We start from the raw sequence: 23,467 nt of genomic DNA on the forward strand, positions 1-23,467 counted from the left end.
CCAGCTGTACACTGAGAGGCCTATGGGAAAAACCAGCCTATATTTCTACTGATAAAGCACTGTCTTCTCTGCAGTATGTTTTCCAGTATACCAACCTGGTTGTTTTTAAAAGTTGCAAATACAGGAACTTTTTCCAGATCCAAGGAAAATTTACCACATCCTTTCACTAGTAGTTGGATCTTCAGCCAGTTACAGTCACACATACTCAACTGAGCCAGTAAGTCTTCTGCTACATATGCTTCATCCAATACAACTTATTTCTAGACCTGATGCCATGAATCCATTTGAAAAGTGTTAAGTTGGAAGAAAGTATTCAAGGAAAATTATTTCCATATACAAACATCTTTCTAAGGATCTCAAAGTCAGACTTCATTAATTTCAAATAAAAATGGAAATCAGGAGATATTAGGGTAGCCATATGTCTTGTTTCAGAAATTAGGAAACCTGCAGATAGATTGACCACTGCTATTATTTAAGACTCCACAGAAAATACAGGGCAAAGGCAGGAACAAGGTCAAGCCTGCACAGTACCCTTACCTACCAATTACACTGTGGACTTTCAAACTCAAAGGTGGCAAAGTTTCAAGGGGCCATGACAATCCTTTCTTTATGATATATCAAGTGGAAAGGGAAGGGAACACCATATGGAAAAATCTGAAAGAACCATTCAATTAAGCCATATCTGGAGGAAGTGGTAAATAGCATGAAAATATTTCTAGTGAAGATCAAGTGAATCATCAACAATTTAAGCAAAAGTTTTTCTATAAAAGCATCACATTGGTAATGTTTTTATGCTTGGAAGTGCTTCCCACAACAAAGAGATTTTGTCACTGGTCTTTTTTCCCTTCTTAGTGGAAGCTTCTTGCAGAGTAAAAGAGAAAGTAGACATTAGAGTACACACAGAAGTGAAACACCTGCCCTTCTTTTTGTTCTCACCAGTTTAGAAAAATATAAGAAGAAAAAGGCAGCTTTTTCTTTCAGAAGTCCCAACATGAAAGACTTTTGAATCAACACAATTTACAGTTGTGCAGAATGAACTGGATTTTAAGGACTCTACCAATAAAAAAGTTGTGAATCACTTTTGAAGTCGCAGTTGGGACAATATTCTGCTTTTGTGCACACTTAAACAGTCTTAATGCTTTCAAAAAAAAAAGGAAGTTTTATTTCTTTCTTTAATGGTTTGCTGACTTTGCCCCCCTCTGCGAGGGCTGATGTGTAACTAGGCTGGTCCTCCTTCCCACCCAGTAATCACAGATGCAGTGGAAGTAAGAACATCTCTTCAAGCACAAAACTTAATTTCAAAGTTTTCAGTCTTTACCACAAGTCTCTTAGTTGCAGTAAAGCCACAAGTGTTTTACCAGATCTAGCTACAGTGAAAACAGCTCAATAGATATAAATATCACCACACATTTGCAGACACTGGGCAGAACCCACAAATCTTTCTTTCTGGACAGCAGCCAGTGGGAGTTTCAGAGCCTGTAAGGCTTTGCAAAAGGAAACAATTTAGCCTCCTATAACAAATGTGCTGTCCCTAAAGAATAGTGTCATGGAAATCAGAGCACATAGAAACAGGATTTAAAAAAATAACATGCTACAGTCCTAGCCACCTTTCCAAACAATCCCTTAAACGTAATTTTATACTGGGAAGTTATATTAAATGTAGAGAATTATTCCTCCCTTCACATCGTTAAGCAAGCTAGGTGTGCTTCTCAGAATCTAAAAGCTACTTCTTGGAAAAGATGGCTTGTCCCCTCTGGAGCCTAGCTGTATCTTAAAACTACTCTTTCTACTGGAAAAACCAAATGGATAAGCGACAAGAGAAGGTTCCATCGCTTTTTTTTCCTTGATGATTCCTGCCTAACATACCCAAATTACAAATCCATGTGTCAGGCTGCCTTTCTTAATACTATCAGGCTGTAAATTTTACATGGAGTCACATCTCTGACATCACACCAGTAATGAAACAATTTTTCACTAGAAAATGAAGCATTAATTCATGAAAGAGAAATAACCTGAATTTATCATTTTCTTAAAGGTGTCCTTGTTCCCCTGAACCAATCTACACAAAAACTTATTTCTGGAAGTAGAACAAGCATATCTGATCTCCAAAATTATATATAAACTAATATCAGTTTTAGCCAATTTCCTGGATAAACCAGCACTTTAAACACATCCCCTCCCAGGAAAAGAAAAGGGAGGGAGGGAAAAAAAAATAGAAATCAATGCTGTTAGTTGAGTTAAATGGTTCTACTTCCTATCCATGTTGCAGTCATATGTATCAGCCAAAATTTTACTTATCTATTTCCCACATTGTCATTAGCTGAAGAGGTTCACGCTGGCAGATACATTCACTGAACAAGCTGAAGCTGAGGGGGTGTTACAAAGAACAAACTGAAGTACCACCCGCCTCATGCATTTCCATACAGAACAGTTAGTACTGGACAAGCAAAGACATCAAATCCATTGACTGGCTGGTCATGCTTACTCATCACTAACATTTACAGGCACAAGTCTGTGAGCTTTGTGATTCTTCTTCTACAACACTGAAGGACCCAATCCTGAGGAGTATTCTGCATTCCAAATAGTTACATTACACAGAAGCTTATGGAGAGTACCCACAGTTAGTTTTAACATATGAATAAGGCACTACAAAAGAGGCAGAATCAGACTCTAAATAAGCTAAAAATTAATAGAAGAAACAATTCACCTCCTGTGAACATGTTTAATTGTGCAGGTTTGAAGCAAGGCTGAGACCAACCCTCCAGATAAAGCTGGACTTTGCTGTTTTCTACTTCAACTTCTATCTTATGAAACAACTTCAAATAAATAATAAATGAATAGCCTATAAATATTGTTTTAACTTTCCTCTCTGCAACACAAACACCTGCTTTTGGTCCTGTTCACACCTCCATTCATGCATGAAGTGTATGTACAAAGAGGGTTATTGTGTCATTGAGTAAATAGGCACTGAAATCAAACCAAAACTAGTAACTCCCAATATCACTGTTTTCTGTTCCCTGTGCAAAGGCTGAGTTCTTTCTAGCTAAACCTACACACACATCTTAGTACTGAATTGCAAAAGAATACTTATTTGCAAATCATTACTTCCCCCAGTATGAAAATTCCACCACCTAAAGGCAAGCAACACTGAACACATGGACTGCATTAAAGAGATCTGGTATTTGAGAAGCCAGCCAGCCAGAATTTTACTTGTTGGCCTGGTCCACCTCTCTACTCCCAGTGCTCTCTTACTTAACAGACTAAATGTACAGGACGATATTCTTAAATGTTAATGACAATTAACATCTTCCAAAAAGCACCAGCCGAATCTTTTATTTATACACATAAAGCTTTTATCTTTACTATCTCCAACACTGAAGGCTGTGTTTGATTTGGTTATGGGAGACTCAGTGAAAACCTCTTATAATCTGCGTTACTGCACTTCAATGCAGATTTCCTTCCCAGAAATACCCACTCTACACTGAAAATATATTATGCTAATGGACTGTCACAGAGAGCATACATCTGCACCAGCACTGTACCACAGCCTCTTGCCTGGCCAACACTGTGGTCTCTTTGGCCCCTGCAGAGAGAAAAAGTATGTTTATACAGTAATAACTTCTATCCTGATGTGTTCCCACATCTCTCTGTTGTTCTTTACTGTCCATATATTGTGGGAGTGACAGGGACATGAGAGCAACAGTATGGGTACAGCTCTTATGGCTATTTCTTTTACAATTTCAGGCTTAGGAATGTCTGTGCTGGTTTCAGCTGGAGTAGAGTTTATTTTCTTTATAGTGGCTAGTACAAGACTATGTTTTGGATTTGTGATGAACAGAGAGTTAATAACATAGAGATATTTTTGTTATTGCTGAGCAGGGCTTACACAGAGCCAAGGCCTTTTCTGCTTTTCCTAGGTCACACTGGTGAGGAAGCTGGGGGTGCATTGGAGGTTGGGAGATGACACAGCCAGGGCAGGTGACCCCAACTGACCAAAGGGACATTTCAGACCATATGGCATCATGCTCAGTATACAAAGTTGGGGGAAGAAGGGGGGTGTGGGAACTCATGCCTTCTGATCAACGAATCAATCTGATTATGCAGAAGCATCTTATTGTTTAAAATACCCCTGTGTTCACACATCTCACAACTTTGACATAATATCTTACTTATTCATTCTACCTACTTATACATTTCACTTGCTTATATTACTTATACATATCACTCTACTTATACATTTTCTTACTTACACTTTTAACAACTTTTACAACTTCTACATAACACAGTACTTATGCACTTTGCTTATACATTTTACAACTTTTACATAATACAGTACATATACATTCTGCAACTGCTGTGCATGACATCTCACATTGCTTGATTGGTTTCTCTATTTTGCCCATGAGCTCCACACGAACTTTTCTGATAATATGATTGGTTTTCAGTCCTTGATGAATTCCTGAGGGCTCTAACAGGTGGGGCTCCTGATCCAGGCAAGCAGTGTTGAGATGCTAACAGCAACAAAACCCATCCAGTGATCAGCAGCAAAGTTAGTCCAGGAAATCCCGACAACAAAGTACAGAAAGCAGATACAAGCCTATCCTACCTCTCCCCTCAAACCTTCAGACTGGAGCTTAAAAACCCTCTTGGGGCTGATGTGCTGCAGCTGAAGGTGGAAAGGCCAGGTGAAGCCAGTGAGGGTAATTCCAGCCTGGTCCCACTCTGAGGGCTCTGGTAAAAGTAACTAAAAACGGTTTGGCTGGGGCACACTATCAAGGTTCAAATACTTTACAACAGGGGGGGCATTTGGACTTGATGGTGTTTGTCTTCCCAAGTCACCATTACAGATGATGGGACCCTGCTCTCCTGGAGATGGCTGAACACCTGCCTGCCCATGGGAAGTGGTGAACAAATTCCTTGTTTTGCTTTGCTGGTGTGCACACCTTTTGCTTTCCACATTAAACTGTCTTTATCTCAATCCAGGGGTTTTCTGGCTTTTACCCTTCCAATTCTCTCCCTGATCCTGCTGGTTGGGGAGTGAGCAAGTGGCTGCATGGGGCTTGGCCACATGTTGTTGGTGAAATCACAACAGTGTTTTATACAGAAATATGTATAAAGAGTATCTCCTAGACATCAGCTAATACAAATAGTATTAGTTCCAAATAGATTATGTCTAAAAAAACCCCCACCCTACATACAGAGCAGACAAAGTCACATGAAACAGGTGTTGGTAACAACATTCAGTAGCTTACTGACAGTAACATCATTTAATGATCAGATATCACAAGGATAAAAAAAAGCTAAGTATAAAGCAGGAGAGCATAATAAGGTAGCTGTTCCACATGACAGAAGCAACTTATGAATGCAGCTCCAATGGCAACTGCTACTGTATTTGATCTCCATTATTTTCTAAATTGAGGGCTTCATGTTTATTCTTCTAAACTACAGGCATGATAAAACTATAGCTTTATTGTCATACTTAACACAGTACAGAGCTACTCAGCTAATATATTCATGTTACACTACAATATACTCTTTTACTAGACCTTAACACTGCTTGTTAGACTGTATCTCAGAGGTCCTGAATATGTTTCATATTGAGGTCATGAAGAGAGCGACAGTATAAGTAAGGGAGAGTAGAGGACACCCCCATTACAAGAAAACATAAGCTCAGGAAAGCTACCTAAAAAAAAAACCTGTTTGAGAAACTGTTACTCCCTTTCAGAGACAATGAAACTTAGGCAAGGGTATCACAAACCTGTAGAAGAAAACAAAGAGCTGGAAGCAACTAAGGAGGTACCAATGAATTTCTTAAGCTCTTCTTTACTGGCAAAACAGAAAGCAAAACTAGTAAAACCAAAATATACGCTCTTCGCAAATTCAAACAGCCTAACTAGGATTACTGTAACTCACAAGTACCACAGGAGAAACCAGCTCTCCTTTCTTCTTTCAAAAGAAAACAAGTTCTCCTTCATGCCCTAATGGGTAACAGTAAGGGAAGGTGTTAATAGCTTTTTCACCAGTAAGTTTTGTAATTGCGCAACTTATGGTTTTGGCTCTAAATGCAAGAATCATCAGTCAGGAAAACGTTGCTTCCAAAATCTCTTCCCCAACATATTACTGCCAGAAACTGTACTGGTCTTCTCAGGCAGACTGCATCATGCTCACATTAACTTGAGTAAGTATGAAAAGCACTGCTCTCAGACATTTCTTGAAGGATCACTTTAATAGCTTCCTTTAATTCAAATACATGTTGCTTGTGGTTTTTCCCATAACTGTAGCCTAACCCTCTTAACATTGTATGCAATACCTTTTTCCTTTTTTTTTTGTCTGCCTACCACCATAAAAACAGTTTCAGGATCAAAACCACAATCAAGCTCTGTCTACGTGCCACAGGAGAAAAGCAACATGGCCACCTGATCAAGATTAGGAAGATTACACACATGAAAGTAGTTAGAGTGGTTAATCTGCTACTACACCTACAGTAACTGGGTGTAGCTGTGCCCTTTCTAACAATGTCAAGGTTGTACTCATTTAGCCACGACACATGAAAAGACAAACAGTTTCTGGGACTGAAACCTACCTCAGTCTATTTAGACCATGTGAGTTCTCAACAATGATTCAGAGCAGGAAAAGGCTGAGGTCACTCAGCAGCCAGACGTGATGACTTAGGACTAAAATATTTTAACTCTCTGTGAGTTGGGTTGCTTTTGTTTTGAAGCAGTGCCTCTGGCAAGCAGAAAGCAGCAATTCATTTAGTATAATAGAAAAGAATTTGATTTCTAACCTTAACAGACCTCTTTCTTCAAGAGACGGTTACTCAGAACAAATGCACATCACAGCTGATTCAACTGGACCTGGAATAGTAGTAAAGGCAATACTCTCAAAAAAGTTCAGCTTCTGGAGGCTTAAGGTATTTTTACTTACTATTTCAATTAAAGGACATCATTTGCATTTACTTATTCACAGATGTCTCTAAAATTTTGGGTTCTAAGAGACATGCAAGACACTTAACTGCAAGAGAAGCTCCAACTTTGACCATCCCACCATGTGCTTATCTAAACTACATGTAGAAAGCTGATGTGGGAGTGGAAAGCAATAGAAAAAGCAATACAATTTGCAATTAATATTAAATCAATGTTTCCATTCCATGTATTCTATGAATATCAACTGGGCACTGCACATTAAGATATTTAAATGAAGTATTAAGCATAGGCATTCAGTGACACACACTGACTCCAGAATCAGACACACACAAAATATTAATAATTATTACATAGAAAATACTAGGAAACAGCAATACTGAAAGGTTCTGAGCAGTTCACAAAATTCTGATGCACAGCTTTATCCCATTTTAACACTACTAATTTTTATTAAAATCTGTATTCAGAGATACAAACAGTTTTTTCTATTAAAAAGAAAATTGAAGCTTTACTCAGTATTGCATTTCTCCTGTATTGTTCCTTTTCTTCTAGTACTGCTAGCAAATATTATGTGCACTGCTGAACAGCTGTATTTTGTATTTCAGCAATCCTGAGAGAAAAAAAGTAAGTGCTCTCCAAGCGTGCTTTGGTTTCCTCCTGATGTAATGGCCTACAGACTAACTGTTAATAATTTTCAGTGTAATATGTTGAGTCAATCTTTACTATTTTAAACAAACACAGATCCATAGAAACGGCCATTAAACAAAACTGAAGCCAAAGCACTGCATATTTACAGTCACAAACATCACAGCACAGTTTGGGGCAGAAATTAGAATGCTACAAACACGTGAAATTCTGAGAAAATGTAGCAGGCAATGCCACTGAGATGTGGATAGAAGACAATTAACACCCATGCTCATGGGAAATGTTACTTTTGCCAAGTGCAGAATTTGGACACAGAATAATTACAGCACTTAAGAAAACATGATTTTTTAATTAAAAAAGCAATTCAAAATAATTACTTTTCAGGTGTGAAAGAAGAGATTTTAGAAAAAGTCTGTTTTTCCACCCTAACTGAAATACTGAATTTCTGTTAGCTGTCTTTTAATTTCTGATTTCATCTGCTAGAGCAAACCAGAGGCAGGCCACAAAGAAGATAAGAGAGCTAGAGCACCTCTCCTATGAAGACAGCCTGAGAGAGTTGGAGTCATTCAGCCTGGAGAAGACAAGGCTCCAGGGAGACCTTGTAGCACCTTCCGGTACCTAAAGGGGGCTACAAGAGAGCTGGAAAGAGACTTTTTTTGAGAGCATGTAGTGACAGGACAAGGGGGAGTGGCTTTAAACTGAAAGAGGTTGGATATAAGGAAGAAATTCTTTACTGTGAGGGTGGTGAGGCACTGGAACACATTGCCCAGAGCAGCTGTGGATGCCCCGTCCCTGGAAGTGCTCAAGGCCAGGTCGGATGGGGCTCTGAGAAGCCTGGTCTAGTGGAAGGTGCCCTACCCATGGCAGGGGGGTTGGAATGAGATGATCTTCAAGGTCCCTTCCAACCCAGACTGTTCTATGATCTGCAAAGTTCACTGCTCCCTTTCCTGTGTCCAGTATGGCCAAAGTCTGATATCAAATGAATGTCCACATCGAATGGGGACATAAAACACAAGAGCCTGACTGGCACATTACAGATTAAGATGTGGCTTGTTCAACACTTTGCAGTTCCTCTGTGTTCCTCATCATGCTAAAATACTCTTTAACAGAAAGCTTATGATAGACCTAAATAAAACTGGGTGTACAGCATTTTGGCTGCCAGAAAATTTTTTTATATATTATAGGCAGTAAATGGCAAAAAACCAGTCAAATATACCAGTTTCACATGTATGCTTTTAATACTTCCAAGTTCTAACATATGCTTCCATATGAATTTAGGACCTTCTCATTTATCAAAGACACCCAGAGGCTCAGGCAGTGCCTCCACAGATGTTTCCCTGTACAGCACTGACAACCTGAGCAGCTCACATCAGTACTATTTCTGCAGCACCACATGTCAAGCTGGGACAGTGGTCAGAATTTATCTATTTATCTATCTAACCCCATCTTTTCTCCTTTCTATAAAGGCTTTTAAGATTCATTTATGTTTCTTGACCCAGCTCACAGGTGGCCCCTGAGAGAGTTGCACCAACCAAACTGAACCCACAAGGGGAGAAGTGCATCACAGAAGTGGCCTTTTAGAGGACACCAGTAAGCACTGGGTGAAGACACCACAAAGACTGCCACAGACAATTTGGTATTTATGGACAGGAATGATCATTGTCAGGGCAGTTACATAATGATTCTGTTTCAGCAGCAAAGCAGGCTTAAAAAATCACCAGCCTTACTTACCTTCAGCTACTCATCATTGTCTCATGCCACGTTTTTTTCAGAAGGTTATTTTTAGTCTTGATTATTTCAGTAAACTATTTTACTGCATGACACCACAAACCCTTAGGCTGGCATTGAAGGGGCTGTGAAGCACAGCACAGGGAAGGGAGGTAATATCCAGCTTTTTAATTAGCTCCACAACAAATACCAGAACTACCTGCAGTTATTAATCTTGAAAGTTACCACTACAAGTCATCCAAATTCTCTGACAGTATCTGAAAAATGCCAGCAATAATGAAATTAAAATAGTATTATGCAAGATACCAAAAAGATACCATCTGGAAGAATATGCATTTCAAAATAGGATAGGACTTCTGGACTGCAGTTTCAGTAAGTCCACTAAATTCACACAGGATAACGAACTCTCAAAATCGCATTTTTGATAGCCGCATCAACAGACACATCAGGAACCAATTTCAACTTTCAGGGCTCTCTAAATGCTGGAGATCTTCTTCCCATGATCCCTACTCAAATGTTTCAACTTGCTCATATTAACTTCTCTGCTCACTGAACCAAGCCAAGCCACTTCAGCATGCTAACCCGACAGAAAATTAACCACTTGTTTTGCTGTATGTACTTTCTTCTTGTGCTAGTGCATACAATAGCTCAGCAGAAGACCAGATAAGCAGTGAAGCCAGTGCAAAGGGGAGAAAATGAGAAAACTGTCCAGGAATTTATCTTTTTTTTCTAGGTGCAGTGAACACATAAACTAGGTAAGTCAGAGGAGCAAAGAAGTGGGTGAAAGGACTAGTACATCATCTCACTTTGCTCCTTGGAACTGCAGCCTAAGTACATCTGAGTTCTCTTGAAACATTTTTGGGGGAAATTTTAGAAAAGAAATTCACTGAACATGCAGCAGTAGATAAGGAGAGCTTGACTGTTCGAAGTGCTTCAACACAGACTCAAATCCTGCTTCCGATATAGTCTCCAAGGCAAAACAGGCACAGAAAGCATTCTTGTGTACACAAGAGACATATATATAATATTCCACTTAAAAAAATTTTTTTTAAATCACAAAGATCAAGTTTCACTCCCATATGATTAATATCCCTCAATAGCTGTGAATTGCTTCTTTTTATTAGTTGTCAAGCACTGCTTTGTTAAGCAGGCACAAATGTATTTCTAAGCACTGTGTGTACACAAAAAAGACAAAGCAAGAGGCCCTAGTTTAAAAAGTCACATTGGAACAGACACTCTTTTTAATAAGGATTAAAATAATTGAGAGAATTTGTGCATTCAAGATGACGGCTTTCACCATTTTCTGTCAGGGAGCACAACACTTAAATAGCCAGGCTTGTTGCTCTTGGTGTTATTTGCCCTGACACGTCAGTATTGGCTAGGGGAGATACTAGTTACCTTTCTGCAGGGCTCAGCACACATTACACAAAGAGTAGAGCAATTCACCCAGTCCTCCTCACCCTGCTCAGGGCAAGAAAGTTATCAGTCTGGGAGGCAGGATTAGGGGTTTCTCAAGCAGGCTCTTAGCAAGAAACACTACACAAATCCTGTTTATTATGTTTCTAAGCCACTAGCATTACCACTGAGCTCCACCCATCCCCAGCATGACGAGAGGGAAGGAGAGGGGAGGGGGAGAGAGAGAAAGAGGGAAAGAGAGAAGGACGGGAGGGAGGGAGGAAGGAAGGAAAGGAAGGAAGGACCAATCTGCCCTCTGCATCCAAGCCTTTTGATTTAATTCTGCACTTGCTCCAATTCATAAAAACCTGATAAAATGCCAAAAAGAATTTCCTTATAAGTGAGCTAACGTGGGACAATAAATGCATGACAAAGAGGTACAACAAGCTATGGGAGTTAATTATTGCCAAGGCTAAGTGTCTAATTTCTCTTTCACAATGGTCTGGCTGCCTGTGAACACACCCAGGTGAGCTTGAAGGTTCAAACACTGCTGAAAGGAAATGACACAATAGGAAAAGAATCCAGGAGGTATCCAGGAGGTCTCAAGTCTCCCAAGCCCTTTGTCTTAGCCTGAGGCCAGCTCTACACAAGGGTAGGTATGTTTGTAGTTCTGCACATCCTCTCTGCTTCTCACTCACCTTTCTGAGAGCAGGTAGCTACAAACAGGAAAGTTTGACATGCAAAGCCAACCCAACTTGGCAAGTACCAGACATTTTCTAGAAGAGGCTGAGAGAAAAGCAGGCAAGACAGGAGGAAAGAAAAAGTTTCTTATATCTGATTCTAAAATAATAACCTGCAGGAAAAAAAGCCCCTAGGAGCATTAACTGATGGCAGTGCAGGAAGTGACAATCTTTGATACTCCCACTTGCTTTCTACCAAAGGATTCAACTTCATTCCAAAAGAGAACAAAAGGAATGGGTGTTTCAGAGCCCTCCTTGGGCCTGGAGAAACAGATCAGCTCACTTGCATAGAGGGAAGTAGCTAATTATACAGCAGTCTTACAGCTGTCAAATTTGCAAGACAGGGGCAGCACCCAGGTGAGCAGAGCAGCTGGGGGCTGATGCATTTGGCCATCTAGGAACTCCCATGGTCTGATGACACAGAATCCCTCTCTAGGTCAAATGCATCCTACAGACTTAGGCTCACTCTCTTCCTAACATCTTCTCAATGACTCTCTGTAGCACTGATTCCCAAACCATGGTCTGGAACTGGGCATCATTTGGCAAACAGCATCAGGAACCACCATGAAGAGCAAATACCAAATTTGTTTCTTTTGGATGGCCTGTAAGAAAGTCGGAGAGTTCACAGAGTTTTTGTGGTGCAAACCACTGTTTTTGCTATTGTTTAATATACATTAAAACATAAACTATCACAGGAAGTGATCAACTTCCAGCACATAACATCTGCGGTTAGTTTTGAACATTAGCTGTAAGGCTGTCTTAAAAGCTACCTGGCTACAAAGGAGACTTCTTTCCTTTACGTGCTTTATTGCAATTATATTGCATTAATATTGCCCATACTGACTACTAACAACACTGCAGATGGAGTCACCAGTCCTCACATGTAAACCAAATATTCTCCAATTTATTCCTTCCCAGTTGATCAGGACTCATGCCTGCAATCTTAGGCGCTGCCTGCAACAATGCAGCAAATCTCCAGCAGATACTTCTAGTGAGCATAAATGCAAGGGTGAAGCACACAACTGAACATTGTATAAACTAGTGTCTACCTACTGAAAGGTACTGGAGAAAGAAGTTTGTAGCTCAAACCAAAAGCCTGTATCCTTCAGCAGTAACAAATTATCTAAACAGGGAATGAGAAAGAGACTCTAGTGCTTGAATGACATCCAAGACTTTCACCTGTATTTTCATAGAAGCAGCTCTGTGTTTGACAGCAAGTGTTTTTGTTTGGCTGCAGTCTTCAAGTTGGCTTCAACTGACTAGGCCAGAAAAATTTTCCTTGTTAACATCAAATTCACGTACGAAATGCTTTGTACTGGCCACTTGTCACTGATACACTGCCCATCTTGTTTTTGTTTAGTCAATCCAAGTACATTTGAGCACATACATCAAATAAAAGACTGCTCAAGTGGGTGTGACACCTCAAAAATAATTTCTAAAAATACTTTGCCATTATTAAAATTATAGCTTCTTTTACTGTGTGCTTGTTGAAAAGCCTGGTGTAAAGGCTGATTTAGAAAAGCATACAACACTGACTGATAATAAACTTGGCCCACACCAGTCTATTTATAGCTTACTGTTTAGATGACGCAGGAAGTTTGGCATTGGACTAGATGATCTCAAGCAGTCCTTTCCAGCCTAAATAATTCTGTGTGAAGAGCTTGAAAATGAATGTTGTTTAATGTGAATTCCCCCACTGCTATGTAGCAATGTTCCATTCAATTCCCAGCAAACAACCCAGGAAAAGGAAACTAAACTTGAAACATACTTGCTCTGGGTTTTAAAAAGAAGCAAAACCCTTGAGAAATTAAAACCTGCTACCTTGCATCATCTAAGTTCCAGATTTCAAATGGCATACAGCAGGCAGGCCTGATGCTCAAGAAGCCAAACAAATACAAAAACCTGACCTGTAAAGCAGTGACAACTCTTGGCTTTCTTGACTGATATTTCTTCATGACCCTCAGCACCACAGAAACAGGATAACCCAGGCCACTGACCACCTAATCTGTGATCTTGCTTCTAGCAATGACCAGCACCTGAACCTTCACTGATAGCACACAAAGTTCACAGTAACCTATGGCCTCTTATGTAGCACTGTATGCACATACATTGAGTTTGGCAGTCTAACGCTCAGTACTTTGCAACCTGCTGGGTGATGAGAGTTGTCACACAGTTACCTTCATTCCTTTCTTAGGACTCATAGTCAAATGAAGAAATAGGCCATGTCCTCTTTTCCCCTCTCTTTCCCAACTAGCACAACACAATATCCTCATTTAAACTAGTCTGCTACAGTTAGTCAATGTAAATCAGGCATTTTAAGCAGCAGTTTCCTGCAACAATTCCTTATTTAAAAGATCTTACACAGTTTTCGTAAAAACCTTTCAAAAGACACTGGTACACGTCTTGAGCATTGTCCTCTCCGCTTGAGATTTGAGGCATAATTCCCTGTCACCAGGATACAGAGCAGTGCTATTTCTATGTGTGTTTCCAGAACTACCCAACAGTCTTCAGAAAAAATCTCACTAAATATTTAAGCCAGATAAGGGGACACTCGTTCATGCATTCTAAACTCAGAAAACATTACCTGGAAAATTTACAGTGTTGGAAGTCTAAAGCAATCTCCTATCACTTAGTCAGGTTTATGAGGCACTGAAGCAGTGCTTCTGCCTGTAGTCACATTCACAACTGTCATTAGCAGTACACTGACTGCTAGTAAGCAAAACATAAATAGCCCCTGGAATAGGGGAAAATGACACATCTATCAGAACTATTGTGCAGAGAAGTTAATTCAAGTGACAAAACAAGTATGCATGTCAGTCTTACCTAGTTTGTCACAGGTTTGCAAGAGCAAACCAACATATGACAAAAGATGAGAGTCTTGTATTAAAACTGTCAAAGGGGCATAAACCCAGGCTTCAGACAGGGCACACTGACCGCTGTCTGACCTAACATAAATTTCAGAGAAGCATTCTAGAGATAAACACCAAAGAATTTAAAGGAGTATGTGGACGGCACCTCTGTGAGTCAGAAAATCTCAGAACAGGGTGAAGTATTCTCTTTATTTGCAGTGTGCTTTTCAGCAACCCCCTAACACCACACACAAACAAGCTCACATTCAGGGATGCTGGGGCAAAATACACACAGCAACACAAGCAAGAGTGCCAGCTATTCACACTCCTTCACACTCTGGATTACAGTAGTTACCTGCATGGTAATTGTTGACTTCTATTTAGTAGATTACCTGTGTTGTTAGAAGAAGACAGTATAATGCCTGATTTGAAGAGCAAGTGAGATGATTTGGATATTATGTTCTGGAAAGCAGTGGACACGCTCTCTTTTGCTGTGCTTTTGACATATACATTGAATGATGTGGACAAATACCGAAGCTATGGTTTCTTTGAGCTTTATACTTTTATTTTAGAATTACATATAGAATCCTGTGAACTACTATATCCCCAAAATTCTTAGTCAAAAATAACAAAGCCATACTTAAAACACTGATGTATACAAGTATTGTAACTACTAAATACCAGCATTTAAGTGAAATTCACCATTAAAAAATGCACATGACCTTATTTTCTGTATCTTCTGGCCATACCATTTTCTAAAACAATTGGACAATATTATTCCAGATAATATTTAGGAAATATATTATCAGATAGTATTTAGGAAGCAGAAGGCAATTCTTCTGCATAAAAGGGGAGTGGGAGAAAAAAATCAGGACAAGCAATGTCAGTCCTAGTTCCAAATACATTGTCTGGCTGGGAAGTAACTGAAAACATCAAATTGAAGAACTCCATGTTTTAATTGCTATTCTCCCATGATTTACAGGCTCTATTAACTCCTTTTTTAAAAAGTGTGACTGGAAAAGATAAGGTCAATACAGCTTGCTACTGTCTAGGCAGCAAGACCACTGAGCAAAAAGCAATAACCAACAGAATTAAAATAGAAATTTTTTGTTTAGTAAGTATGTCAAACTTAATTCAGGGGGGGAAAAAAAAGTAAATATTTCTGAAAGGAGTGGTAAAAAATATGCAGGAACTAGAGAGAATAAAAATGCTAAACATTTATTAGAAAATATTAACAAAGTATGGTCATATATAAATACCTGTAAGAAACTGGAACATGGTTTCATTAAGAAAGAAAAAATTAACTTATAAATCATCATGCCAGCTCTTCTCATTTAATGTTGAACCTTTGATGCTTGGCACTTTTCTTGACATGTGGATCCTGTTTGAATCATAACACTCATAACACAGATTTTTACCTTAAATGCACAAGCAAAATGTGAAAAATATTAATATCTAAAAACCTACAAAAAAGGTGGCAATATAGAAAGACTGTGAACAGAATAGTTTTTTCAACTGTTTTTAAATAACTAGTATTTTTTAAGGCTTCTGCCTCAGTTTCTAAATGCTTAAGGCTTGCAATCTTTCACTATTTAAAAGTATAGCAAAGATCTGAGATGATTTACAGTAGAGGGTAATGTACTGCCAAGAAAAATCCCACAACCATTAAGTTCATTACTTGGCTTATCTAACACTGGGGAAAGGAAATGGCAGTCACAGACAGTGCTGTACCATCTGTACCATCCTTCCAAGGACCAATTTAGTGGACAACCATAATTTACGAATAGGTATCTCCCCTTTCAGAAGAAAGAAACAACAACCTCAACACCTAAGCCAAAGAATAATAAAACATCTACAGTATCTAATGGTCAACTGGGTCACAAAAAGTGTGCTAGGAGCTATACTGGTGCTCTCAAAAAACAATGTATCGCTGTATGTTAGGCTGCTCAGACTTCTCTCCATGTTATCGTCTGCTTACAAAGTCAAGCTTTATACGGCAACGTGGCAGTGGTGGGGCTTTCACAGGTGTGGTGTTGGTATTTCTATCAACAGAGGAAAAAAAAAAAAAAGAAAACATACAAATCACGTAAAGGAATGAATTGCCCTTGGACAACAAACATCTAAATTATCTTCGAAGTCACAAGTAACCCCATGAAAGCAAAACAGAATGCACAGCTTGAAGCTGAGAGTGGACTTTTAAAAAACAAACTAAACTGAAAAAATATTTGAACAGTTCTACATTTCTACCAAACTCTACTCATTTAATTAGATGGAAAATATACCTCGGAAAAACCCTGTGTTTTGCAAATGATGAAAATTACAGTGCTATTTCCCTTATAACTAACATACCATCACTGATTTCTGATGTGAAAGACCATAAAACTGTTAGGTGGTGGAAAGAACAGTAAATTCTGGGTATTTTAGAATTTAAACAGAACTATTTCTGGTTTTATTAGGCATATCAAAATCATGGCTATACCTCAGCAGTAGGCTTGTGCTTTTAGGAAAAGCGTCTTTAAATCAGTAAAAGTTTATATTTCTTGGCACACAGGCACCAACCTAACAAGTCTCTCTAAAAGCGAGTATCTCAGTGGAGGTAATATTTACTGTTTACTGTACTTCTGGTTGTTAGGGGTTACCAAAAAGGTCCTGTTTTTCCATGACATCAGCTGCATTCCAACAGAAATGTGTGCCCAGGAGTTTCAGTAATGACTGTAGCCTCCAACGGGTGAAACCTTGGCCAAAATCCTCTACACCTGCAGACCAGCTGAGTAAAATGAAAAAAAAAAAAACAACAAAAAAAAACCCACAAAAAATTTAACTAGAATTTTTCTGACTTAGCTCCTAATAAAGAGGAAATATTTTTTTTCTTCCTTAAATATGTTGTTGAAATTATTTGGACCAAATTTTGAGTATCTTCTAGTTGTTGCTGCTCATTCAATTAATTTCTTGGCTCAAGATCTCAACTCAGTCTGTCAGAAGTGTAACACATTCCACACCAAATCTAACAGGTCAAAGGGATTTGAAAACAGGGTCCTCAAATTTTCCAAAATTAGTATGTCTTACCTACCTCACATATCTCTCATCTGTTTCCTTTTCTAAAATGCTGCTGATAATATGCCATTGCCATTGAGACACCATGTGAGAAGCCAGCTGTCTGTGAAACATACAGATCCTCTAGTCTTGGGTAAAATCCCATGAAGATAGGAAAATCTCAAGAGCAGGCAATACACTGTATGAAACCAAGTACAGAGCTACACTCTGAACACTGAGGAAAAACCAGAACACTACAGCAGTGGTAGATACCATCCTCTCTGTGACAGCACTGGAGTGTGTAAATGACAACCACAGCCACATTTAGCAAAGTGTGTCCACCAACAGCAGAGTAGTTTTGGACCCTTTCGAATTCTGTGTATGCTACAGATCTAGCAATTAGCTGTCTGACAAGTGGGCAGCCCCCAGTGTCTATGCAAGAGAGCCTACCCCTGCAGCCCACCCACCTACCAAAACCTTGCTGTGTAAACCCAACACATCCACGCAGCCCTGTTATACAACCAGCAGTATCCAAGTGGGTTTATTGAACCTGAGGCCCAAAATAAAAAACATCATAATGATACAAGACTGAAGACTATGGAATGGAACGAAGGATTCTGACTCACATTTTCATGAATATCATGTTAGCACACTACTAAGGCAGGCAATTCCTAATGCAAGGAAAAGAGCCAGTATTAGAATAAAAGGTGTGGGAGTGTTCGCATTATAACATGGATCAGTTCCTGACACTACTTCACACACGGCTATTTCAAGTTCTTATTAAGCAGCACCACAAAAGAGAAAACCGTTTTACAAGATAACTTTAAAAATCATTATTTTGTCACCAATAGGGAAAGAATTTGAAATCAATCAGCTCAGCTCTGTTCATAATTTAGACCAGTTTCCTTTACAGAATTTTCTTGGCTGATAGAAGCCTACTACAATTAGTAACATGCAAAGCACAGCAAAAGAATCCCAAAGGCCTATAACCGTATTCTCTATAAAGCCTAATATTAATTTTGAGGGGAAGAAGGTCCTATTGACAAAATTATCCATAACACTCGTAGGCTAAAGAGTTGTGCCAACAATTGCTATGTACTTAATATAAACCAGTGTCCTCCAGTCAGAAACTATTTTCTCACTAACAACACATTCACCTGTTATGTTTCTTTGATTTTGGTTTTCAGTCAGCATACGCTTTAAACAAAGACTATTCTTTCCATCTTCCTTTAGTGTTAAAATGGGTGAAGGACAGAGTAAGCATATTTTTGTAATCAAAATATTTGAGTTTATGCAATTTCTACCTGTGTGGCCAGGAGATGGTAGTTCTACAAAATTACACTTCCTGTAAGATAAGCAAAAAGGGGGGTATTTGGCCATCATGACTGTCATGAACACAAGGTCTGAGAGCTACTGTACTGAAAACTAGCAAATGTTTGTGTATAAATCTCTAACATCTTCCCTATTCCCAAAAGTTCATTTGGGCTTTGTCAATGTCTTTCAATTTGTAGGGGTTTGGAGAGTCATCAACTTCCCTTTTGAACTGATTTCCCATTTGCTTTTAGACTGTCTTCTTTCATCTTTTAATAATGCTGTGGTCTCGAATTCTTAGGTAAGATAAGTTTTGCACCAGTTTTGCCCAGCTCAGTCAAAACAACAGCTAAGCCACAGACCCTACATGTGTGATATGGACTCTTGCAGCATTTTTCTGAAAGGAAAGGACAGTGACCACATCTAAGACCCAACAGTTGATACTATTGCAGCCAGTAAACAAGAGTTCAAACAGGACTATAACTGCATCTCTCAGACATTTAATGGAATGTAGTGAGTGCGGAATAAATCCTGACTCACGGACATGGACCTGCAAGTATCTCCAGCAGAACTCGAAGGATAGACCAGTTGTGCAGAAGAAGGGAGCAGGACACCAAGACAGCCCAGACTCCAGTTAGTGCTACAGAATAGCCAGAAGCTTTCTGACAAATCCTCACCAAAGTCTGCTTGCAATCCATAGGCCTTGCTGCATGATACGGACTACTACAAAGACAGAATAACAATATCTGCATCCATCAGCCAATTTTTTACAAAATGAAAATGTCAGAAACGTGAGAATTATCCAATCAATGTCTTAAGAGTAGGCTTGACATACTCCTCTCTCTCAGTAAGGTACTTAATGTGAACTGCATAGTCCAAATACTCAGAAGAACACCTTAACCATTAAATATTGAGGCACAAGTTGAAATACACATCTTCTAAGTACTACCGTCATTACTCTTACAGTCTTCTATTACATGATTGAGACTTTAATGTTTTGGGCTTTTTTTTATACTTTCTTTCCATTACAAAAAATTTTTAAGTCCACAAAGAGTGAAATACACTGAAGAGCACTCTTTTAGCTGCATGTTATATGTTCTTAACAGAACTTACCTTATGAATCTGATAGACCATTTTTTTTAAAGAAGCCCAGTCTTTACGATTGAAAATTGCTATAATCTTCATTTTATATTGTTGCATATAGTTGTGTCTCCTTAGGTGGAGCTGCACCTATTTCCTAAAGGAAGTATGCTCACTCCAACCAAAATATTATGAATGTGGAAACTGTAAATGGTTCCAATTTTGCCAGTTAGCACATCAGAAAGAAGAACAATTACACTTAAGAGCTATCATTTTGCCCTTGTACTTAAGGTCTGCCAGACCTGTGCTAATAAAAAGCAGGTTGTACTCTGGTAGTTCAGAAAAACATTTGTGACAAATGTTAAAGGGCCAGACTTTGTCTTCACCTTAATTACTTTAACAATTCAGGATAAGAGGTGCTTTAGCTACATAAACAGAGGACTTGTAGGTGTCAGCAATCTGTTGCCTTTTGGCCAGTTCTACCCTTGCTCTCCCTTGTACTGCTCAAACTGAATTTAACTGATCTCTGCAGGGCGGGTGCCTCTGAGGGAAGTAAAAATCGCAAACCACCCCCCACAAAGGGGTGCTCCAGGTTCCCAAACCACTACACACAGATCTTTGCACCACAGCCATCAGGAACGAAGAAAGCTATTTGTGGCCATGAATTGCCAGTAAATTTAGATTCATGATGCTGAAGGAAAGAGCACCGATGATTAAACATACAGCCTTTTGCAAGACAATGTGTGGGAGACAAATAAAAGACCACTATCATTGTGTACAAAGACTTGCATGAACATCTGGCAGGAAAAAAAGTGTTGTCACCGTTTGTGTTAAATTCCAGAGATATTTGACCTCAGCTTATCTCAAAGTTTTGTGAAGCTTTAACTGTACAATGGATATTTGATGTTAGACATCCCACAGGCTTAAGCAACTGCTGCTCTCCTTGCTCAAATGGCAGGTTTATTGCCTCCAGCAACTGGCTGCATAGCATGTTTTAAAAAAAGACACACTAAGCTTTTGCCACAAATCTGCAGGCCAATGACCTAAAAATCCTGCAAGACCAAGGCAGCTAGCTCCCAAGCTGGCCTCTTCCTGCAATCACAGGGCTCAGACTTGATGCACAGAAAAAGGCAAAGAAAAATCAGTTTATAAATACATAAAGCAGGGGTGCAGAATAACATATCAGTCACAAGATGAGGCAGATATGGACTACAGAAATTAAGATCTGAGGCTTTCTGAACAAGTCATTCTACAATCTGGAAAGGATACAATTTAACAAAACTCAGAAGAACTCCTGAGTATTGATAGATGATATCCTATGGTCAGTCATACATCTAGAAAGTATACTTACACAGTGAAATGTGATATCAATTCAGTCTTTACTTTATATGTAAGGTAAGCAAAACTCTTCTGGCAGCAAAATGACAGATAGTATACATGAAGACCTGTGTATTTATTACTAAGTTTAAAGAAGCCAAGTTGAGTTTGCACAGACAGTTGTCATTACTTTTTCAATTAAACAGGGAAAAATTCTGAGGTGTAACAACTTACCAATATTCAGATCTTAGTGCTTAGGACTCTTAGACCCTATAACAGCACACAAAGAAACTGCTGTATGAGCCAATAAAGTGTAATTAGTCACTTCCCTATGTTTTTTCACACTTCAGGATGTAAGCTCCATCCGCTCTGCTTCACCTCTGAAATGCAACTGTACCTGAAAAAGTAATTCTTTAAGGAATCTAATGTAGACATTATAAAATGAAGGAACTCTTACTCTTCCATTGTTCCTCATACTACCAATTTATGTAGATGGAAAAAAAACGTACATTTCCTGGAAGCACAAATCTTTAGGTCTGGAAAACAAACGTGACCACGCTCATCTGCTGAAAATCTAGCAGCAATGATATTCTCATTCATTATTTCCTTCAGAAACATATCCTCAACACAGTATCTAAGACTATACTAATGAGACACATTCTAATGTTTCTTCAATGAGAATCTTGATTAGCTGGTCATCTTCTCTGCTGTACAGTCAGAAACCAACAGTTCAGACTGCATCTGTTTTATTTTGCTTACAGTGAATATTTAGAGAGTTACAAATTTGTTTTAAACTGGAACTAGAACTAGTTTGCATGTACTTCAGACCTTCCACCAGATGATTTATTCACCATATACACTCACTAAAGAATTCTATCCTTTGTCTGAAACAGAGGAGAGTGACAGGAAGCTAAAAGAAAAATACTGTCTGGTATCTAAATCCCTACCTACTGCATTATTCATTAATGGTTTTGGTGCCTCAGCTACCAAAATGCTGAAACCAAAAGTACTTAACCTAAAAAAAACCCCATTAAACACTGCAGTACCTTTTACACATTATTGTACACACACAGACAGAGCTCCATTATGTTACCTAGATAATGGAAAACAACACTTATGTCTAAGCTTCAACAAGGATGAATTGATGACATCGGATAAATGAAAAGATCTGTCAGCTAACCAAAAATTTCCACAAAGGTTGTCCATTCTTTTACAAATAATGATAAATAACCAGGCAGGAAAACAAAGAAAATAATCTTCGGTTCACAGAGACCACTTCAATTAGACCACTGACAGCAGTTTACTCACCACTATGGACAGCAATTTTTCCTCTACGGAGCATGAGCAAAAGCCATATACTTTACATGCAGTTCTTTGATAAAATTACCTGTATTCACAGCCCACCCTCAGCACAACTCAAACAGTCTGGATTGCAGAATAGATCTTAGTACTGGTTATCACTATCTTGTTGCACTACTTGATAATGAAATAAGACATACATGAACCAAAATGCAGAAGTTAGTTCACCAATATTTGAGTATTCCTGATTTCAGATTTGAACTCTCCTTCAAATGTCCAAGCCTGTTCACTTAAAAGGGAATCTTAGATCACTCTTTCCCCCTTAGTCTGAGGAAAATCAGATTTGAATCAAATTCCAGATCCAATTTGGATAAATTTAACCTTGTAGATGAACTAACACTCAAGAGATGTGACACTTCACCTTTTTGATCTTCTCCCTTTTTCTCCCTCCAGGTTACACACTAATTGGCTCCAAGTCAACAACATTTTTAGGGGATTGGGCTAAGTACTCAGAAATTCAGAAGAACTTCCCAGATCACAGTAAATCCATGCATTATTTCTTTTGCAACCATAAAGAATAAATGTTGATTCATTTTAAATTTAGTATTTATAGACATGCTTCATCGTACATTACTTCTCAAGATCAGAAAGAAAATAACCACACTAATGTGAGGGGGGAAAGTAGAGGGGACTTAAGCCAAACTAAAGCTGAGCTAGTGCCTCTCCATGCAGTTACGACAGAAGCTGTCAAGCCCAGCTGAACAAACAACTAACAGACAGAAATTCTGAATAGCAGCAGCAGCTTATTTTAAAGTATAGCACATTCATTTCAATCCCCATGGAAAAAGTAATCACCAATTGGCTTGAAACAGCACCAAGACTAGTTCAGCAGAACCATTTCCTTCAACAAACACACAGCTTGCTCTCAAGCACAGGAGGATAGAATGGCACACAGTTCGTTTGCTTTTGCTCTGCTCCCTCCACCTTCAAATATTTGTGTTTGGGGTAATGTTGACCAGTGGGACATATGTTCCTGTGCCTCACTTCTGTTGAGCTGAAACTATGTTCTTATCTTGCTCTACTTCCCTAAAGAGAAATTAATTATACAGAGGGTAAAAGTAAGAATAGGAACTTTTGTTTCTGCCAT

The 23,467-nt window shown here is 38.9% G+C and overlaps 1 protein-coding gene and 1 long non-coding RNA gene across 10 annotated transcripts in view; one reads left to right on the forward strand and one right to left on the reverse strand.

Annotated features, from left to right (window-relative positions):
* The window catches only part of RAD51B (RAD51 paralog B), a 393,397-nt gene that overhangs the window by 267,340 nt on the left and 102,590 nt on the right, over positions 1-23,467 (reverse strand). The gene's annotated exons all lie outside the window — the stretch shown is intronic.
* LOC138111580 (uncharacterized) lies at positions 6,621-9,939 on the forward strand. Its single transcript, XR_011151395.1, has 3 exons — positions 6,621-6,913; positions 8,052-8,275; positions 9,068-9,939. It is a non-coding gene; the product is annotated as an uncharacterized lncRNA (long non-coding RNA).

Source organism: Aphelocoma coerulescens, chromosome 5 (genome assembly GCF_041296385.1).
Source record: "Aphelocoma coerulescens isolate FSJ_1873_10779 chromosome 5, UR_Acoe_1.0, whole genome shotgun sequence".
NCBI lineage: Eukaryota > Metazoa > Chordata > Aves > Passeriformes > Corvidae > Aphelocoma > Aphelocoma coerulescens.